At 34.2% G+C, this 8369-nt stretch overlaps 1 protein-coding gene across 3 annotated transcripts in view; it reads left to right on the top strand.

Annotated features, from left to right (window-relative positions):
• Positions 1 to 8369, top strand: part of CHRM3 (cholinergic receptor muscarinic 3) — a 255730-nt gene that overhangs the window by 42731 nt on the left and 204630 nt on the right. For 2 of the 3 annotated variants that reach the window (XM_042819987.1, XM_042820006.1), the window contains exon 2: positions 2357 to 2494. The exons of the other annotated variant lie outside the window; for it this stretch is intronic. The gene's annotated coding sequence lies outside the window, so the exon portion shown is untranslated. The remainder of the gene's footprint in view (positions 1 to 2356; positions 2495 to 8369) is intronic. 3 annotated transcript variants of the gene reach the window in all.

An 8369-nucleotide genomic window follows, 5' to 3' on the forward strand; every position in this document is an offset into this window, starting at 1 on the left:
AAAAAAAAAGACAACAAAAACATCCACACAAAACAAAACCAGAACAAAAAAAAAACTTCTCCCTAGTATCTAATATAAATCTATCCTCCTTTGATTTAAAATTATTTTCCCTTGTCCTATCACTGTTTACCTTTGTAAAAAGTTGACTTCCATCCTGTTTTAGAATCTCCCTGTAATCGCTGTATAAGAAAGAGCATAAGGGGATTAGTTTGTATTTGATTTCAGTGCTTTCAAGCTAATTGGCTCAATTTGTTAGCCAACTGACCGGTAAATGAGAGAACACATAGGATGTTCACAGAGGGGCAAGTTGTCACTTTGAAATTTGACATTTTTCTTTCCACAGATGAATATTAAATATCAAATACTCCTACTAAATTCCAAAGGATTGAGAATCAGAGTTAAATTAACCGAAGGGTACTGGAAGCAAACCTATAGAAAGTGGTCAGTGGAGAAAAAAACCCAAAACACTGAACAAAATGACATCTATGGTATATGAAGTGGTATTGTGCTTAGTTTTTCTTTTAATTTCCTTTCAATTAATCAGTTCTTTCCTTGTTCTCCTCCTTTGTTTAGTTTGACTGAAGGAAAGCAATTATGTCATTTCAGTAGTTATCAACAAGTAGGCTGGGACAACATCTTTGCTGCTTATTTACTTAATGATGAAATGGAACTCATTTAGTGCTTTCCTTTCAGTCTTTTGTCATGTGTTTTTTTAAAATTCATTAATGATCAACTTTATGAAAAGTTCCTTTTATAAAAGACTGAGGGAGAAATATATGTATTACATATTTCATTAAATAAAGTTCAGAAATGAGTGGAAGGTATGCAAGACAAGGAACCTAAGTACCCAAATGAATAAAGTACCTATTTTCACCTATTTATTTCAAACTACTACTTATGCTACCCAAAACCTGGGTACTGAGGCTCGTAAGCCTTTTAGTATCAGAGTAAGCAATTTTAATTGCAAAGACTTTTCTCTTTCAATCTTTTTCTAATAAAACAATAACAATGAGGACATTCAATTAAATTAGTTAATTTATATTATCTTGTCATATTTTCACTTTGACATAATACAGAATGATAGCCAGTAGCTGAATGAGAAGTATAAGTGAAGAAAAGAGCATTTCTATACCTACACAATATATCGCTTGTGAATTATAACAGACTGAACAAAATCAGTAAAACAGTAAAATTTGAATCACTGAACTTTCTCTTTGTAGATTAAGGGAATTGAAAGTGATAGTCCTGTTTGACATCAATTTGATGAGTCAATGTTTTTGTTTCCAGCTAATTTCATTTCAGTTGTTGAAAATAATATACGATAATTTCATGTTTTTCTTGAGGTTTTTTCCCCATTTGCTGTTTTTTTTTTTTTTTTTTTTTCTTTTCTTTTCTTCTGCCACTATGGTCTTTAAATATTACCACTGAAAGAATTTTTGACCATCTGACCACCTGTATTTCAATGGCAAGTTTCAATTTTACTCTGAAGTTCAGGTGTAAAAATGAAAACTTGTTTCAGATCTACCTAATTCAAGATAATTTTGGGAACATATTCAAAGAAGAAACTATCTTGCAGTTCAACAAAATGTATGGTTGTTTCTTGAGATTCATTTCAAATCCCTTGAATTGTGTTTTCCATAAGAGAACTTAGCTTAATATTTTAGTTAACTTTCAGTAACACTTAATGTTTAACATATTTTTCAAACTTGTTTAATAAATTAAAATGAAAAATATTGGGAATATCAAAGAATATTTATTACTTTAATAAAAAATGAATTAAGTAATTTAAAATTTTCTAATTTTGTGGGGTCTTAAAAAATCTTTCAATATGGAGAAATGCTAGTACATTAGAAACCACAATAATAATGATTTATTCTGCAACTTTAAATAGCTTTACAGTGGCTTTCCAGCTAACTTCATTCCTAGCAATTTTTTTTTTCTGGTAAGCTTCTTTTTAACACTTTTTCTGTGTGTGTGTGTTTTTAATTTTACCTTAGCCAACTAGTAATACCTAAATTATCTTTGAAGCTGTTCATACAGATGTTCTACTATTTCTAAGGAGAAAAATCTATGCAAGAAATATCCATTGTTACTAAACCTTGATTTTGATGTATCCTGAAAAATGCTGAAAGTGGGTGTCTGCTACTGGTTGGTTCTCTATGGGGAGCAATTCTTGAACTTGCTTAACAGCTCTCCAGCTGTTCCTTCTCAAACCGCTGTGCTGTTTATCTCTCAGTGGGGCTGCTTAAACTGTAAGGTGATGCTGGAAGTGATCATTGTACTGGTTAGTTTGCTGCTCATCTGAAAACAGGAAAACCAGGCAGTAACAAATATCTTGATTCTGCTTATTTCCTAGAGCAAGGAGGCTTGTGAAACTACTGCTGGAGCAAAAGCCACCTGATCACCTTCCCCCCACTCCTTCCAAACTCTCTCCCTGAAGTTCCTTCCAGTCTCTCCTTTGGCATTGTCTCTGAGCATCCAGATAATTTTTTAAGTGAGTAATTTCATTGACTTTGGTAGGATAACTTGAATATGTAAAGCTAGACATATTTGAGTACTTTATTGAATCAGGGACCAATTTTTCATAATTTTCTCTTTATTTTTAATCTAAATGAGTGGGTCAGTCTCAGGAACCAGATGTCTTACTCTCAGAACTCTGTACTTTGTCAGTTGTAATCAGCCCATACTCTAGTTGGTTTTGTTTTTTTTTTAAACAAACATTTATTTGATGGTGTGGTGGCATTAGTGGACAAAGAAAGGGCAACTGATGTTAGCAACCTGTTCAAGGCCTTCGGCATGGTTCAGTACCACATTCTCATCTCTTAATTGGAGAAATATGGATTTAAAGGATGCACTATTTGGTGGATAAAGTATTGATTGGATGGTCATAGAGGGTTGTGGTAAACAGCTCTTGTCTGGATGAAGGCTGGACACGAGTGGTGTTCCCCAGTGGTCTATCTTGAGACCAGTGCTTTTCAATATCTTTATCAGTGACGTAGACAGTGGATTTAGTACACCCTTGACAAGTTTGGTGACAACAAGAAGATGAGTGATGCAGTTGATACAACAGAAGGACCTGGAGGTTTGAAAAGTGGGCCCATGACAATATAATGAGGTTCAACATGGTTGAATGAGGTTGTACTTGATTCAGGGCAAACCCAGATATGTGCCCAGACTAGTCAAAGAACTCAATGAAAGCAGCCCTGCAGAGAAAGATTTGGAGATCCTGGTCGATGAAAAGCTGGGCGTGAGCCAACAGTGTGCATTTGCAACCCAGAAGTAAATGCCTCCTATTTATTTCCATGGCAACTACAAAAGATAAAAAGAACACAATAACATTATTTGATAGAGGAAATTCTCAGCTGCAAAACACTATTTTTCAATGTAATCACCACTATTAGCTGTGCGTTTTTGCCAGCAATAAGTAAGAGCCTGCATGCCACTCTCTTAAAAATCTGCATTGCCCTCCAGAATGTGGCTTGTTTTTCACATCACTGTCGTCACTGCTGAAATGCACCATCTACCACCTCACTGTGTAGTCTTCAGAAACCTTCAGCAAGCATCCATGGATGTCAAAGAGTATAATGTTTCCTGCGTGGAAGAATTCAATGACATACCTTTGCTTCATATTAGGTTCCATGTTAGACTCCAATTTAGTCAGACTGCCCGTCTGTTGCTATCTGTTACACAGCTATAAGGTGTAATGGAATGCTGATGGGAAAGTTCAGCCTCTCCTGCCATACCACTACCATCTACCTCTGATGTCAATGGCCAACATAATAAAAAGGAGGCATTACTTTTGGAGCAATTCTTGTAGATGATATTTAAGATTCCTTTCACCCTAAACGATTCTATCATTCTGATTTTTTTTTTTAATGACATGAAGCTGGGCGAAGGGTTTTTAAAATATTGAAGAAACTCTTTGTAAGCTTTGAGAATGGATAATTCTTATTGTGCAAATTTACTTGGTCTATAGGATTTCTAAATTGTAAACACAGATAAATGTTCTCCGAAAGTCATTATTTGCCATCATATTCATGTTTTGCTTGATGTTATATCTCTTCAGAAACTTTTTCAGATACTTCTACAGAGGATTTAGTATTAGCTTGTTAGTATTATGAGCAAGTGTAAGTGCACCTTGAAATAAGCAAATATTTTCATTCATTTGTCATTACGTTCAACCTAACCAATATTAATAGTCAGAATTCAACCAATCATTTAAATTTGTTAATATTTACAGTTTTTGTTATCAGAAAATGTTGGTTAGAAGCTCTCAAGAGTTAAGCAATTGAGTGATTCTTATGACATTTAGTTCCAGTAGAGCTGCTACAGAAAGTTGACTAAATTTTTGTAGCCACAATATTTTTATTTAGAAAAGGAATACCAATAGTCAGTGGTCCACAGCTAGTCTTTAATTTGTTTATTTTCCCAATATTACTGGGAGATTACAAATCTTATTAGGACTCAAGCTGTAATAACAGTGATACTAGGTACAGAGGTCATGGCAGAAATGTAGAGATCAATTCATTAGAAAAGAACTACACCACTTCCATTTTATAACACTTTATTTTTTTTGGTTGTTTAATAGCTGTAAAAAAACTGTTTTTAAATTAATAGGCAATCCAAATGATAGAGAATTTCTTGACCAGATCTTGTAAAATATTTGAAATCTACAAAACAAAAGAGGGCAGGATCACATGTCCAAGGTTTTTCAACTTGTATGCACAGTAGCCTCTATGTACTTCTTATGTCCATCATTGCAAAGATTACTTTAATTCCATGTTCTTTTTTGTTTAATGTAGTCCTTTTTATCAGAAATAGTTTACTCTTAAAGTCAGCCATAAAAATGATCACATTTTCAAAGATAAAATATCCACCATCTAATCCATTTTCACATCTGCATAAAGGAAACTCTATGATAACAATGCATTTTCTCAATTAATTGTATTCTGTATATAGTGTTTCACAAGTTTTCAGGAGGAAAGTATAACAGATAACTTTATTCACACCTTCCATTAACTAAGAGGGAAAGTTTTATTCCTTTCTTCCTTAGCTTGCTAAAGTTCCTATCTTACTTTCTAGTTGTCTTTTTCATACAACTTTCTTAAATTGATTACTGTATGAAATTTTTGATAGGATCAAGCAGATTTTTAGCCGTATACCTTTCTAAAAGTACACTGTTCTAAGAAAAAAGGCAATGTTCCATTTGACTTTTTTTTTTTTTTGCAAAGCATCTCTGTTTCTTAACCTTAAAGTATTCTATTCTATGTCCTGCTCTTTTATCTTTTTATCTGTTAAGAGTTTTTGATGGCATTGACAATAGAAAAGTATCTTTCCATGCATTTCCTCATTTTCCTTGGTCAGATTTAAATACTGTTCTTCCCTCATGCGTTCCTTGTAATTTTAGTATGGATTTCTCCTAGGTTCCTCTTCTCATTATGTTTGTTTTAAAGCAGTGTGAGCAATCGGTACATCTCATTGAATGTCTTTTACAAAACTTTTTTCCCTTTTTGAGTGGCTGTCATTGGTGCACAAACTGCTCTAAGATACTGTTGCTGCTGTGTAAGCTGCACAGCTCTTATTTGTATTTGCAATTCTAATAACCTTGTCATTGTCCTTTTTGTTGCCATTGGAAAGTTTTGCTGACTGAGTAAATTAATGTACTGAATCTTCTGCCTTTAAAACCTGCAATCAAGTCTGTTGTGAGGCAGAAATGATTTTTCTTTTTTCTTTTTTTTTTTTTTTTTTTTGGCAGTCTTACCCCAGTCTTTCCTTGAATTTCTATTCCGGAATAAAGCATAACATAGAATAATTGCCCTTTCCTGCTTTGGTTTGAGTGTCAGGGATGCTGCAGGTCAAGGCTGAAGTATGTAAAAGCTTGCTCAGCTCATTGCTACTCTTTGTTTTACCATGTTAGATTTCTTGTAATGGATTCTTGAAATCGTTTATAAGGAAACAGTAAGCTAAACTTCTCATGAGGAGAAAGACTAGCACAAAGACGAGAGGATTTTTGCCTTCATATAATTTCCCAGAAGCACAAAAAATTGACTTTTCTTAACTTTTTTCTGGTTCCCACTGTATATTCGTCCTTTGGTTTAGATCTTTAAACTAAAACATTAAAGTTTTAAAAATTTCTTTGTACATGATATGAAAGGTTAGTGATTGCATTGTTTCACTGTGTCATGTTGTTCAGGTTTTATGTAGTAAGAATAGAATATAGATCTTCTTAAAGCATGCAGAAATTCTTAAAGCATGCAGCATTGCAAGATATACAATACTTAACATGTTAATTTACTAAATATGCTATCCAGTGCAGTAGTTTTATTTGAATGCCATCAACTTGGGTAATGATAACATGGTTAGTCTGCATTAATTATTCATTTAGTTTTACAGCTTTATTGTGCACTTGTTTGTAATGAACCAGATAAATTTGGCTTCTGTTATTTGAAGTCATAAAGCAAAACAGATCTACCTTTTGTTTCTGGGTGAGTAACCCTGATGCTTTCTCTCTGTTAAACTGTACTTGTGTTATTGTTTCCTAATGATGCAAGGTATAATAAAGATTTCAGAGAAATATTTAAGCACATTGCAAGTGCTAATGATGCAGATGTTGAAATCTTGGCAGCATCTTTCTATCTATATAGCAGTCGAGTATCTACCAATTTACTGAGAGAGAGAATGAAAAGCTGAGAGGGTAGATGACATCTTCCAGGTCATTTCTGTAAGAGTAGATGATTTGCACTTTGGCATATGATTGTGAGCAGGTTACTAAAGGAGAAAACTCTTATAAACAGCGTGATAGCGTAAAGTGCACCAGTTGTCTTCCCAGTTAAAATACACTGAAAGGAAATGACAGCTGTGCAGAGGATAATTGAGACTTTAAAAATCTTCTGTTTTATATCAAGCAGGAACATCAGATGCAGGAGGTTCTTTCTTGCATGCACATTCTCTTTTAGCTTCCGTATCCTGCTCTTTTTCAGCACACCTGGTTTACCTCTTTCATTGATCAAGGTGAGAATCCTCTACTTCCCATGCTATTCTCTCTCTTTTCTCTCTATCTCTCTTGTTTAAAATGTAGATTGGGATCTGTGGGAAGACAAGATTGTTATTTTTTTTTCTCCTAGTTAATTCCAGTGACTGCCCATGCAATTCAGAAGTTTTAATAGCTTAGAACTAAAACTGTTTTATTTTCCTTTGTGATTTAAGCCACCAAATATTTTTGTTACCATAAATCCAAAATTACCCTTTTGTTTCTCCAACCAGTTGTATTTATGTTACTAAATAGAAATGAAACATAACTTTCTCCACATTGAAGTTTACTCAGTGGAAACCATCCTCCCTGACAGAGATCTGGTGTCCTCAAAAAATTTAGCTCAGTGGATGATTTTAGATGACTATGAGCGTTATGGTCATTATGGTATTATTCAAAGTAGGTAGTGCTGAATGGTTTTCTGGTTGTAAATTTTCCTCTTTATATATTTTCTCTTTTCACTAGCTGAGATATTGGAAAGCACCTACACCGTTACTGGCAGCCTTTACCTTTCATTAACAAGGTTTTCAACAGTTTATTTCACTATGGATTTTGCTTTTAGTCAGGAAGAAAAATACTCACTGTAGTGAGTAATCAAGTTGGCAGCTGTAAGTGCCTAATAACCAGTAAAGGGTAATCTGCAAATAAGTAATACTTTTCCTCTATTTATAATAAAAGGAGTTTTACAATCATTCATGAAAGTATGGGGATTAATGTATGATAGAGCTGATAAGAAAACAAATGACAGACAAGGGCCATATTTTAAGTCCGTGTTGATTATTCTGATGTTAAGCAACCAACAAAGCCTGGTGTGTGCCCTTCAGCTGACGCTTCTACTTTCCCCAACTATGGCCAAGTCTTTGTCTCTTTAAGAAAACTACTCATATTTCAGAAGGGCCTTTATAAAGCTGATGTGAATAACTGTCCTTTGGTTACAAAAAAAGCAACAGAAAAGGAAGGATGTGTTAAGAAAACTGCCGCAGATGAAGTAATTGTCATCTTTATAAAATAGTTCTGTAACTTGGGCTCGGTTCCTTCCTCTGCCTGAAAGGTATTTCCTCCTTGGGACAGTGTGGGGACTGCTGGGCTGTAGGGAATTTAGGTGTTTTTAATGGCTGTTCTCTTAATTTCTGCAAATGGTGTTCTTTTTATTTCTTTGCAGAGAGTGGGAATAAAAATATTTTTGGGGAGCAGGCAGGGAGGGGGAAGCCTTTATAGAGCTGCTGGGGCATGCGTCTCCTATCACCTGAGTTAGCAAGCAGACTAGGACACTGGAAGGGGAATTATTGAATATATTGTCTTTTTTTTTTTTCTTTTTTTCTTTTTTTTTTTTTTTTTT

Source organism: Centrocercus urophasianus, unplaced genomic scaffold (assembly GCF_019232065.1).
Source record: "Centrocercus urophasianus isolate 14NV4802_14NV808 unplaced genomic scaffold, USGS_Curo_1.0 seq_10, whole genome shotgun sequence".
Lineage (NCBI taxonomy): Eukaryota > Metazoa > Chordata > Aves > Galliformes > Phasianidae > Centrocercus > Centrocercus urophasianus.